This window comes from Elgaria multicarinata, chromosome 3, assembly GCF_023053635.1.
Source record: "Elgaria multicarinata webbii isolate HBS135686 ecotype San Diego chromosome 3, rElgMul1.1.pri, whole genome shotgun sequence".
Lineage (NCBI taxonomy): Eukaryota > Metazoa > Chordata > Lepidosauria > Squamata > Anguidae > Elgaria > Elgaria multicarinata.
Genome location: NC_086173.1, coordinates 162,567,990 through 162,582,193, shown reverse-complemented (window position 1 = coordinate 162,582,193; position 14,204 = coordinate 162,567,990).

The window sequence follows — 14,204 nt, the reverse complement described above, 5'->3', positions numbered from 1 at the left end:
ACGCCTATGACTAGAAAGCAGAGAATGAAGAAATAGAGGGGGGTAGAGTAAACCCTTCCTCCCTATGGCTGCCTCTTAGCTCCGAATTGTCCACTTCCCAAGTGGCAGTTTTGAGGGGGAAAGTCCATCATGTCTGCATGTAATGTGTAGTTCAGCCTTAAAAATCAGATGTAAGGAGCTGCACTTCAGTCATGCCACACCCAGCTGGCACTAGAGGAAAGATTTTCAAGTTATGGCCATCTACTAACATGCAATTATTCATGCAGAAGGCTGTGAACACTGGGAGGTTTTAGGATAGACCGAGGCCTAGTAGATGGAGGAGCAAAAGAGGTCAATTTATTCGCAGAATGCTTAAGCGGGAATAAAGTTTGTAGTTACACTAGCACTTTTTGGTGATTCCCAGTTTAGCTAAAATGGATGTTGATATAAGCCACATTGAGCAGGAGGTTGGACTTGATGGCCTCATAGGCCGTTTCCAACTCTACTACTCTATGATTCTTAGCTTTATCACACCAGGGTTATACAGTGCAATCACTGCGAATTGCGTGCAAAGGACTGCGAAGTTTTCCATCTTATAATCTCCTTTTATTGTGAAGTACTCCCATGCATCCTGCTTTAATTGTGCTATAAAGGCAAAAGACACATCATATTTAGCCACTAGTTTTGAAGCGTATCATTTCTGAGCGGCCACTGGGGCGCAGGAGCAGGATTTGAAGGAAAAATAAACAAATGCTTATATCTGTGTAAGCTTTACAGGTAAAGACATCAAAATTGGCACAGTAATAGATATTAAGGAGAACTTTAAGCATACCAAATTTGAAGTGGATTGGGTCATCCGTTGATTTTTAATTTTTTTTTTACGTTTCCCCCCTTAAACCCATTTCCTGGTATGCAAAGGATTGCTGCCGCCTGGTCGCAACCACAGCAACACTGCCGAAAGCTTAGCGCTGTAGGGAATAATTCGAGGGAAACAGGTACGTGGGGTGAAGCTCACAGTCATCTGCCCTGGGCTGAGGCAACAACCAATTGATCCATCATGGTCTCCTACAATGGGCAGTGGCTCTCCAAGATTTCAGGCAGATCAAGTTGCTTCTTCCACCTGATCCCCATCTATATGACAGCTGAATCGCTTCTCATTAAATTTTATCCTGTTTTTTTGCTGATTGGGATTAGTCAGTGAGCGTCACAGTGCAGCAGCAACAGCGATTAATATTGAGTGTGCTTGAGGCTGCGCACATGCTCACCTCCACACAGAGGAGGGACGAGTAATGCAATAAATTCTACATGCACAGATCCACATACTTATATGTTTGAAAGGAGAGGCCAGTGCATTGTTGCCCTGCAGGGTCATGCTCCAGGTTGTAGCCCAGCACCCAAACTACCCCCCAGGGGTCTCTTCCCCCCGCCCTCTCAGGGCCAGTGCCAGACTATTCTGCGCCCTAGGAAAAGCAAGCTACTTGCACCCCTCCAAAAAAAATTGCCAAATTTGATTCAGCTGTTCAAGACGAGTTTCTGAACTATTATATTTTATCATAGAATCATAAAATCATAGAATCATAGAATAGCAGAGTTGGAAGGGGCCTACAAGGCCATCGAGTCCAATGCCCTGCTCAATGCAGGAATCCACCCTAAAACATCCCTGACAGATGATTGTCCAGCTGCCTCTTGAAGGCCTCTAGTGTGGAAGAGCCCACAGCCTCCCTAGGTCACTGATTCCATTGTCATACTGCTCTAACAGTTAGGAAGTTTTTCCTGATGTCCAGCTGGAATCTGGCTTCCTTTAACTTGAGCCCGTTATTCCGTGTCCTGCACTCTGGGAGGATTGAGAAGAGATCCTGGCCCTCCTCTGTGTGACAACCTTTTAAGTATTTGAAGAGTGCTATCAAGTCTCCCCTCAATCTTCTCTTCTCCAGGCTAAACATGCCCAGTTCTTTCAGTCTCTCTTCATAGGGCTTTGTTTCCAGACCCCTGGTCATCCTGGTTGCCCTCCTCTGAACACGCTCCAGCTTGTCTGCGTCCTTCTTGAATAGTGGAGCCCAGAACTGGACGCAATACTCTAGATGAGGCCTAACCAGGGCTGAATAAGGAGGAACCAGTACTTCACGTGATTTGGAAGCTATACTTCTATTAATGCAGCCCCAAATTGCCTTTCTTGCAGCCATATCACACTGTTGGCTCATATTCAGCTTGTGATCTACAACAATTCCAAGATCCTTTTCGTTTGTAGTATTGCTGAGCCAAGTGTCCCCCATCTTGTAACTGTGCATTTGGTTTCTATTTCCCAAATGTAGAACTTGGCATTTATCCCTATTAAAATTCATTCTGTTGTTTATGTTTTTTTTTTAAAAAATCTTAAAACAGCTAATTTGTATAAAACTGTGACCCTTAAATGTCAGTACTGCCCCCCTCTGAGGTCTGCACCATAGGCGGCTGCCTAATGGGCCTAATGGTAGCGCCAGCCCTCTGCCCCCTCCTCCCACCGGCTGCAGGTCACCAGCGTTTGCTGTCAAAACTGCAAGCAGTCCATGGAGCAGAGGCTGCCCGGATCGGAATCCCCCAGCCTGCCACCCTCGTCCTTTTGCCTTTCAGCCACACACACGCACACAAAACCGCATATTTATATGGGTGAAAGGAGAGGCCAGTGTGGTGTTGCCCTGCAGTGTCATGCTCTGGGTTGCAGCCCAGCACCCAAACTACGCCCCCCCGAAATCATCGTCACTGCTTCCCAGAACTCAGGGGCAGCAGTGGGGAAAGGAACGAGTGCACTTGAACGAGGCAGCAGACGAGGGCAAGCGAGGACGGCTCGCTCACTTACTGCCCGTTCAACAACTTTGTTGTCAAATTCAAGTTGAAAATGGCGGAAGGAACGAGGCAGCTGATAGGCGGAAAGGAGGGAAATCGGCCAATCACATCGAAGCTACACCCACATGTCACAATGCAATTTACCTCCCACAAGGACACACAACCATAATGCAATGCAAAGTCGGACATTAGCCTAAAAGTCACAGTAAAACGGAAATCCAAATAGGTGCATTAGTGTGGATAAAAGCCGCCGCTGTGGTGAATGGAAGGCTGTGTCATGTGTCCAAAAATGAGAATCTGTACATTTACCCCAGTGTAAAGAACCTGTTTAGATGTGCCCTGGATCCTTTTAACTGGAGGTGCCATGAATGGCACCAGGGACCTTTTGAATGGGCATTCAGTCATGCGTGGGCAGGCTGCTGAAATTGGATAAGGGGTGTCTCCTAACTATCCATGATCAAAGTGGCAAAGAATTTTTTTTAAAAAATCACTGAGGAAAAAAGTACATCCAACTTTATTATTAAACAGAATAATCCATTGCCAAACATCCCATACACCCCCAAAACATCAACAACTCCTGTCACAGTTGACATCTTTGGAAAGTTCTCCTCCTCTAGGTTTAATTCAGTTTCTTTGATAAATAATTGGGCTAGATTAGGATACAAGAGAGTGCTGTCATTTCAGCATATAGCTTTTCTGCTATAAGAATGCCCTGACCTCAAAAGAAGATGGGAGCAGCATTTATTCTGGCCTTGGGGGAAAGCAATTTGTTAACTGGATTCTCTTCAGGGTTTCATAAAAAGGAGAACATTTAATACCTCCACCCATTAAAAACCTTAAAAACATTCAATTGATACAATTAAAACCAGCAATAAACAAGCAAAATCTCAAACAAGGCCCTCCGGCTGGGGCAACTGCTAAAAAGACCCTGCTTCATTCAATAACATTCTGAGGCTCGCACCCATTGAAGGAGGGGTGCAGATGGGTGGGTTTTTTACCTATTTTGGTGGGGTTGTTTTATGTGAATGATCTGTGTGCTCTTCTGAAGTCTTTACCATGTTCAAAGCAGCTAAATCATGGTGTCTTCCTAGTGTGAAATGTCTCATGAACATAAAGGCTTGATATATCTTCAAATCTATTGTCACAAATCAAAGGAGTTGTGCCATTTCTCCCTTTTCCATGTTCATTGATGGCTTTGAAAGTTTCCTCTGCAAGTGAAGCACTTCCAAGACATGGAACATTTATGTCATGAGTCATTCGATGTCTATTAAGTTGGGACTTCTGACAATCTCTTTCCACACTCTGGGCATTCATAATTTTTCTCCCATAGTGTGAAAAGAGATTGTCAGAAGGTAGAAAACATCATAGGACAATTTTAGGATTTATATGGTTTCTCCCCTGTGTGAAATCTTTAATGTATTTCACGTTGTTCACTTGTAACAAAGCTCTTCCCACATTATGCACTTGCATAGTGTTTCTCCCCTTTGTGAATTCTTTGATGTACTTTAAGGATTCCATTTGTAATGAAGCTCTTCCCGCATTCTGCACATATATAGGGTTTCTACACTGTGTGACTTCTTTGATGTATTTTAAGGACATCACTCCTCATGAAGCTCTTCCCACATTCTCCACATGTATAGGGTTTCTCCCCTGTGTGAGTTCTTTGGTGTACTTTAAGGGCATTACTCCTCATGAAGCTCTTCCCACATTCTCCACATGTATAGGGTTTCTCCCCTGTGTGACGTCTTTCATGTAGTTTACGTTCTGATTTCGTAATAAAGCTCTTCCCACAGTCTGCACATGTATAGGGTTTCTCCCCTGTATGACGTCTTTGATGTATTTGAAGTGCTGAATTGTAATTGAAGCCCATTCCACACATTGAGCATTTACAGGCTTTCTCCTCTCCCTGGATTTCCAACCTTGAAAGAACAGCCTCACTGGCTCGGTCTCCTGTTCGTTGTTCTTGTTCAAGACAGCTGTTCCTCAGGCAGGGAACAGATATATCCCTCTCCTGCCCCTCAGAGATAGGGTCTCTGATCATACACGAATATTGGAATTCTTCATTGGTAGCGTGATCACTCGCATGCACCTCTGTGCCTGGAGAATGGGGCAGCCCCTCTCCCTGTGCAGGGGAAGAAAATGGCATGATCTAGCCATGGGTTTGTGTAAGACTCGGGGATATAAATGGAGGGTTTGTAAGAATTATTGGAGGGTTTGAATGCTCTGGGAAGGTGAAGGAATTGAATGAAGGAATGGGGTCTGTTTGACAAAGAGAGTAAGATTCAGAAGGAAGAGGGGTAGTCAGCTGGAGACCGACTTCCTGGGTGCCAATGTTGTCCGGGGAACAGAAAAGGCTCCCCACTGCAGATGCAGAGGGTTCGACTCCTATAAGGGACCTTTGATGCATTCGACATTCTTCACAAATATATGAGGTCAAATCTTCATTGATTCTCTGTTGTGAACCAAGGCCTGCATTCTGGCTGAAGCTCTTTCCACAGCCTGAGCATATATACAGTTTCTCCTTGGTATGGATTCCTTCTCGCCTTCTGGATTCATCTTGATTCTCAAAAGTGGCTCTTCCTTGTCCTTGCACTGCTCCTTCCAACAGTGATCCATGTGCTTCTTCCTTGTTCTCAGTCCTCTGCACATCACCTGCTGGAAGAATGAGAAAATTCAATAATCAAAACGTCTTTGGGTGTAACACATTGCGTTTAGGTCTTCCCATATTCACCCAAGTTCCATAAGGGCAGGCAACTGGGGCTGAAAAGATCACGCCTTTACGAGACACATTATTTAGGCAGTAGGGTTTGGAATCCAGAGCTGTGCCTAGTTCCAGCTTCTTCCCTGCCTTTGAGCTGGTGGCTGTCAGTGGGCTTTTATCCCACACCTTCACCAAGTTCTCCTCCTTTCAGTTTCTTTATGGGATAAAGATCACCTTTACATATGCTTTTTTTCTGGAGGAGGTTGCTTGTCTCTTTGTCTTTCTACATGTTATTACTATTTATTTATTTATTTATTTATTTATTTATTTATTTATTTATTTATTTATTACATTTATATACCGCCCCATAGCCGACACTCTCTGGGCGGTTTACAGAAGGTAAAAACAGTGAATATTATTTAAAACCATAAATTCATTATACAGACACTCTGAAGGGATCCACACTAGTCAACTTAGAACGTGTCTTACCCTTTTTTAAGTGTGTATTTGGTAGTATTTCGCCACATGACGTTCAGTTTGAGATGTTTTATTGTTGTCTGTTCTCTGGTTTTCATTTTGAACTTCTCTGAAATAAGTCGTTCTATTTGGTATGATGTGGCCGATTTCATCATATTAAATGGATATCCTGTAGTTCTTCATTAGCCAATCGCTAATAGGTTGAGACATATAGTAGAAAGCATGATAGGATTAGGAGATTTAAATTGGTTGGTGGACAGAAAGGGAGGGGATACAGAATGGAAATTAGAAAATATCTTTTTCAGAGATTATGCAAAGAAATGAGGGGAAGAAATAGAGAACCCCCTTTTAAAAAATCACTGGGAAATATGGCGATCCTATATAAAGGACTTACTTCCGAGTATTTCCCCAATATCACCAGTGATAATGATGAGGAACTTTCTGGGAAATTTAAAAGACAAGTTGGGAAAAAGTTTAATAGAGAGAAAGGTAATGAAGTTAAAAGATTGGCTAGAAAAGATGACAACTAGGGAAGAAATAAAGGAGAGACTAAAAGAGGGAAATATAACGTGGTTAAATTATCTTTAACTAGAACAGTGGACGAAGAAATGGTTAAAGGATAATGGAGAGTGTAGAGCCAATACAAAATTTAAGGAACTGATCTTAAAAAAAGAAAATGAGAAAAGAGAAAACAAACTAATAAAAGGTTTGATGAGTGAAATATATAGAATATTAGTGGAAAAGGGGGAGATGGAAAGTGTAGGCAAGATGGTATGGGAAACTGACTTGAAGGAACAAATAGGACAACAGAGTTGGGAAGGGATATGGAAACAAAGAGTGTTGAGAAATATGTCTGTGAGGATAAAAGAAAACTATTATAAGATTGTTTGGAGGTGGTACCTAACCCCGGTAAAATTAAATAAAATAAATAAGATGAATTCAGCAACATGCTGGAGAGGTTGTCAAGAGAAAGGAACATATTTACACATGTGGTGGGAATGTGAATTTGTACAAAAATTATGGAAAATGGTGTTTAAAGAGAAAAGAAATTTTAGGAATGGAGATTGAAGAGACACCTATAGTGGCATTGTTATCATTATATGGAGAATTGAATTGTAATCAAGAGACAAAAGAATTGATAACGAATTTGTTAACAGCAGCAAGATTAATGATATCTAGGAACTGGAAAGTTCAAGGGGATTATCATATAGAAGATTGGTATAAAGAAATATGGGATATTGCTATTAATTATAAATTAACATGTAATATAAAAGTTAGAAGAGGAATGATAAAAACAAATGATTTTGAGGGAATATGGAAACAGTTTCTAAAATTTGTTTTATTAAAGTTGAGAGGGAAAACACCTCCAGAGGAAGCAATGAGATTTTGGAAACATGAATAAGATCCCGTGGTTGGGGGGAGCACTTTTATGTTAAGTATGATTATGTTAAAGAGAATTAAGTTAGTATATATGTTTATCAAATGTTTACTTTATATTATTGTGTATTATGTAGTATTGTTTTATATCATATTGATGTATTGTTTGGATGTATTAAACAAACAAAAAAATCTTTTAAAAAAATAATAATTAGCCAATCGCATTCCGGGGGGGCATGTTTATGTAATTTCCATGCCCAAAGTTGGAGCCGTTTGGGTTTTTTTCAAGCCTCTTTTTTGCAGACATTTTTAGCTTCAGTTTTGAGAGGCTGCTTCCTGGTTTGTTTGCCGGTGGAGAGAAGAGGAAGTGGGAGGGGAAATTGGCAGATTGGGGGTGGGGAGGAGAGAACAAACGGAATTGTTTTCTTAGTGTGGCCAAAAGGAATGTATTCCCACAGAAAGAGAAAAGTAAGTAAACGTTTTAAAAACTGCTACGTTTTAAATCGTTCAAAAGCAAAACGTTCAATGACTGTAAAAACGTTTCATGTACTAGTCTAGGTCCCCTCTAAGTGGCACTGTGAATAGCACAATTGTGTAATTTCACAGTATATATAGCACCATTTGGGGGGGGGGAATACTGCACGTTCCCCCAAATTAAAAAACAAAAACTTTGAAAAAGGTTGCAAAGCATGGCAGAGGCCGGGTGGATGACGACAACATGTAAAGGACCCACAGTTGTGCCTCTATTTGGGATGGAGGGGGCTGAGAACAGCTGAGATGGAGAGTGTTTGGGGAGGGGCCCAGCACATGGGCAAGCAGAAGACATTGGCAGCTTGACCCAGCTTGCCTCGCTCATGAAACAGCCTCAGCCTGAAAGACAAGCCCCAAGCTCCGTTCAGGTGCTGCAAGCAGTGGTTGTTTATGCTGATCCAGAGCAGTAAACATTCCTGCCAGCTCCTGGACTCAGCTTAGATTATTCTTGAACCCAGAATGACTCTGACTGTTATTCAGCAAGTCCCTATATCTGGTTTTATTTTCCTTTGCCTCAGACGGATATCTTTGGCTTATTGACCTTGGACTATTTAACAGGACTGTGCAGAGTGACTTTGCTCCACTTTAAAATTGGTAGCAGAGCTGAGACAAGATGCTGCTCTACTCTGATTTTTGAAGCAGGTCTGTCTCTGTGCTTCGTTGAAGCTTCACTGGAGCTTCAATGCAGTTTTGGATAACCGTACCATTGCAGTATATAGAAAATAATTAAAATGCTTACATCTCTGTCATTTTTAAAGATAAAATGACATAACCCAGCGCTATGATAGCTCGTAAATGGAGCTTTAGCCATGCCAAGTTTGAAACAGATCCATTCATCCCTTGAGTTTTACGGAAATTTTGAATTTGGAATTGCCCTATTGTAGTCTATGGAAATTAACAAAAATACTTACATCTCTGTCATTTCTACAGATAAAGAGATGAAACCTTGAACCATAATAGCTCCTAAGTAGGGTTTGCCAAGTTTGAAGCAAATCCATTTACGCCTTGATATTTAGCATTTTTTAAAAAAATCCCCCAAACCATTTCCCTCTCGCAAAGAGAGACACACACACACACCATCCTGTCTCCAAAGCTTCCTAAAACAAAGAAAAGTCATAAGTGAAAACAGAGAGAGAGAAAGAGAGAGAGAGGAAACAGACATCAGTGGCATCTTTGGGAGGTTAAATGAAAAGGGGAGCATATAAAAAAGAATCTGGTTTGAAAGCAATAGAGGTGATTCGCAGTGCAACCCTATATATGTTTACTCAGAAGTAAGTCATAGTGACTTCAACAGGTCTTACTCCCAGGTAAGTGTGCACAAAACTGCAGTCTCAAGGCTGCAACATTTACTAACAGGGAGGCAGCCACTTACTTCCGAGTAGACGTGCACTGGAGAGAACAGCTTTAGCAGGGATTCCTTTTTCTCTTTACCTCACCCTAGGATTGTCTCCTTGGGGTTTTCTGTCACTTTAGCATCAACATTAAAGCCTCTCACTTAAAGACCAAAGACAGTTTTGAAAACAAAACAAAAACCAGAAGGTTCAAACATATAAGAACGACTCTGGGCTGCTGGCATTGGCTGCCTGTGGGTTTCCAAGCCCCATTCAAGGTGCTGGTTTTAACCTAGGGTGACCATATGAAAAGGAGGACAGGGTTCCTGTATCTTTAACAGTTGTATTGAAATGGGAATTTCATCAGGTGTCATTTGTATACATGGGGAACCTGGTGGAATTTCTTCTTCATCACCACAGTTAAAGCTGCAGGAGCCCTGCCCTCTTTTAAACTTTGTCACTCTAGTATAGCTCCTGCAGTTTAACTGTTGTGATGAAGAGGGAATTTCACCAGGTTCTCCATATATACAAGTAACACCTGCTGAAATTCCCTTTTCTATGCAACTATTAAAGGTACAGGAGCCCTGTCCTCCTTTTCATAGGGTCACCCTAATCCAGGGCATGTTTCCTCTGAAGGAAGCCTCCCATTGCCTCCACTTCTCCCCACCCATTCTGAAGTCTGGGTGCATCAGGTTCCAGCCAAGCAACCAGGAGGCTTCACAGACAGCGAAACAAAGACCTATGGGAGATGAGAGGCTACACCGAAAGAAGGACACAAAGCCAGGAAGACACACACACACACACAAATTCACACCTTTCCATGCCACACAACAGCTAATACAACCCATCTTTATATACAAAAAAGAAAAAGATTGCAAATTCTGCTAGTTAATATTTTTTAAAAATATCGAGCTTATGCGGTTTTGCATTTGAGTGAAACGAAGACGCTCTTCACATGCTCAGAACTCTCTGTTCTGACTGATGCAATCTCTACACCTGCCATTCTCTGTCATAATTAAAGAGGCTGCTTTGGCAGGGTTAGTGAGGTTTCAGAGACAAGGGGATAAAATAAAAAATATATACAGAAGACGAGAGACTAGTCAGAAAGTAACAAAGCCAAGAATCTAGGCATGCCATGTTCCCCTCACCTTCCATGCTCCCTAACTACATTACCAAGTTTCCTAATTTTGTTAATTTTTTTTAATGTACTTTTCAAATTCAGTTTTGCAGGAGGGCCTTCTCTGCTGTGGCACCCTGGCTGTGGAATGAGCTCCCTAAAGTGGTTCACCTGGCACCTACACTATACTCTTTTTATTCTCTCAGCATTTTAACAGTCTATCAACTTAATGTTAACTAATGTTAATATTGTTTTAAAATTTTAAATCATAAATTTTAAGTAATGTCTGTTTGTTCTTAATGGTTATGTGATTTTTTTGAAATGGTCAGAAGACTTATTCAATAAAGGTATTCATTCAATGTTAACTTTGCTGTTTTAAATTTGTATTTTACATCCGTATTAATTTCTGCATTGCTGCTCAATTATATTTTGGTTGTGGTTTTATATTGTATTTTATATTATATTTTATACTGTTTTTTATTTTGAGTGGTTTCCATGGTTTTAATTTTTGTAAACCGCCCAGAGAGCTTTGGCTATTTGGCAGTATAAAAATGCAATAAGTTAGGGTGACCGTATGAAAAGGAGGACAGAGCTCCTGTATCTTTAACAGTTGCATTGAAAAGGGAATTTCAGCAGGGGTCATTTGGATGCATGCAGCACCTGGTGAAATTCCCGCTTCATCACAACAGTTAAAGCTGCAGGAGCTATACTCGAGTGACCAGATTTAAAAGAGGGCAGGGCACCTGCAGCTTTAACTGTGGTGATGAAGAGGAAATTTCACCAGGTTCTCCATATATACAAATGACACCTGCTGAAATTCTCTTTTCCATGCAACTGTTAAAGATACAGGAGCCCTGTCCTCCTTTTCATATGGTCACCCTAAATCTATCTATATAAATAAAAATGTAAATGTTTGTTTGTTCCTAATCTAAAATCTCCGAAAGTTCTTCACCGATTGCTTTGAAATTTTGATACAACGTTGCATTCGAATACGCGCGTGTTTTTATGTAACTATATTATAGATGGGGACAAAAGCGTGTCTTAGAATCGAAGAAATAGGGTATATAAAAGCCCAGAGGCCTCCTCCAAGCCACTTATGCAAATAGGAGAGAAGTCATTGTGACATCACCAACCAGTAGGCCAATCCACTGCCTCTGCCTTCTCTCCTATTTCCATGTTCTTTCCTTTTTGGCGCCATCTAGCGATGTTTCTCGGAACTGCGGCCTTCTATGGAAGTTCCAAGTTCTGAAGAAAGTTAACTGCCAGGAGATTCCAGCCTAGCAGAGGGGCCAAAACCCACTAACCTCCTCACCACACCTGTGACAGGAAAAAACATTCTTTTTAATCTAAAATCTCCGAAAGTTCTTCTCCAATTGCTTTGAAATTTTGACACAACGTTGCATTCGAATACGCGCATGTTTTTAATGTAACTATATAATAGATGGGGATGAAAGTGTGTCTTAGAATCGAAGAAATAGGGTATATAAAAGCCCAGATGCCTCCTCCAAGCCAGTTATGCAAATAGGAGAGAAGTCATTGTGACATCACCAACCAGTAGGCCAACCCACTGCCTCTGCCTTCTCTCCCATTTCGCGCCATCTAGCGATGTTTCTCGGAACTGCGGCCTTCTATGGAAGTTCCAAGTTCTGAAGAAAGGTAACTGCCAGGAGATTCCGGCCTAGCAGAGGGGCCAAAACCCACTAACCTCCTCACCACACCTGTGACAGGTAAAAACATTCTTTTTAATCTAAAATCTCCGAAAGTTCTTCTCCAATTGCTTTGAAATTTTGACACAACGTTGCATTCGAATACGCGCATGTTTTTAATGTAACTATATAATAGATGGGGATGAAAGTGTGTCTTAGAATCGAAGAAATAGGGTATATAAAAGCCCAGATGCCTCCTCCAAGCCAGTTATGCAAATAGGAGAGAAGTCATTGTGACATCACCAACCAGTAGGCCAACCCACTGCCTCTGCCTTCTCTCCCATTTCGCGCCATCTAGCGATGTTTCTCGGAACTGCGGCCTTCTATGGAAGTTCCAAGTTCTGAAGAAAGGTAACTGCCAGGAGATTCCGGCCTAGCAGAGGGGCCAAAACCCACTAACCTCCTCACCACACCTGTGACAGGTAAAAACATGCTTATTTTGAAAAACAGTGCCATCTGTTGGATGTAAAAGGAACACATGCTGGTCAGGCTGGAAGATACATAAGCAGCAATGAAGCTGTATGGCGAATTCTTCCCATACATGAACGAAGTCAAGCTGTTGTTCACTTAGCAGTACATCTAGAAAATGGACAACGCGTTTATTTCACAGCTGCAAATGTGCAACAAATAGCCCTGAATCCACTGGCTACAACGTTAACTGCTTTCTTCACGTTATGTCAAAATGACGCGTGCTTCGTTCCATGTAGAATTGCGTCGTGAACAAAATTACAACACAGGTGATCTTTTGTCGTATGTGCAATCAAATATTCCTAAGCTAACGCTTCAGCAAAATGGCATTTACGATCAAATAATGCAAACTGTCAATAACGGGGTTGGAGAAATCTTCTTCTTAGATGCGCCAGGAGGAACTGGTAAAACGTTCCTAATTACATTGATTCTGGCAGCAATTCGATCCCAAAATGACATAACCTTAGCTCTTGCGTCGTCCGGAATAGCTGAGACATTGCTACAAGGTGGAAGAACTGCTCATTCTGCTTTGAAATTGCCATTGAACATGCAATTCATTGAAACTCCCACGTGCAACATTTCCAAAGCATCCGGCATGGGAAAAGTATTGCAAAAATGCAGACTTATTGTTTGGGATGAATGCACAATGGCGCACAAAAAATCGCTCGAGGCTCTTGATCGATCATTGCAAGATTTGCGTGGAAACATCAGACCATTTCGGAACGCATTAATATTGCTTGCAGGAGATTTCAGGCAAACATTACAATTCCTTGATCGACACCAGCGGACGAAATAAATGCTTCCCTGAAATACTCTACTTTGTGGCGACACGTAAAGACATTAAAATTAACTACAAATATGCGTGTCCAGCTGCAAAACGATCGATCAGCTGAGATATTCTCACATCAATTGCTGGAAATTGGAAACGGAAAGGTGCCGGTTGATCTGACCTCTGGATGAATTTCATTGCCTCATAACTTCTGCAATTTAGTGACGTCAAAAGAAGAATTGGTTGAAAAAGTATTTCCCAATATTCAAACCAATTATAAGAATCACGATTGGCTGAGTGAACAAGCTATTCTTGAGCCACGAACAAAGATGTCTACGAACTTAACATACAAGTCCGTCGACACTGTTGTGGAAGCAGATGAAGCGGTTAATTATCCAACAGAATTTTTTAATTCACTCGGTCTGCCAGGGATGCCACCGCACGTACTGCAATTGAAAATCGGCGTGCCAATTATCATGTTGCGAAATATCAACCAGCCAAAGCTTTGCAACGGCATGCGGCTTGCGGTAAAAAAATTACTAAGCAATGTCGTAGAAGCAACAATCTTGACAGGACCTTTCAAAGGTGAAGATGTCCTCATTCCTCGCATTCCTATGATTCCAACAGATATGCCATTTCAATTTAAGAGATTGCAATTCCCAATTCGATTGGCGTTTGCAATCACCATCAACAAAGCTCAGGGCCAATCTTTAGAATTGTGCGTTTTAGATCTAGACACGGATTGGTTCTCACATGGACAATTATAGTTGCGTGTTCTAGAGTCGGCAAACCAGACAATCTCTATATCTGCACAGACAATGGAACAACAAATTTTTTTGTATACCAACAAGCACTGTGAAATTAAACATATTAGAAATGTGCGCTTTCTCTTTTGTTTCTTTTCCATTTAACCAGACTGAGCCAC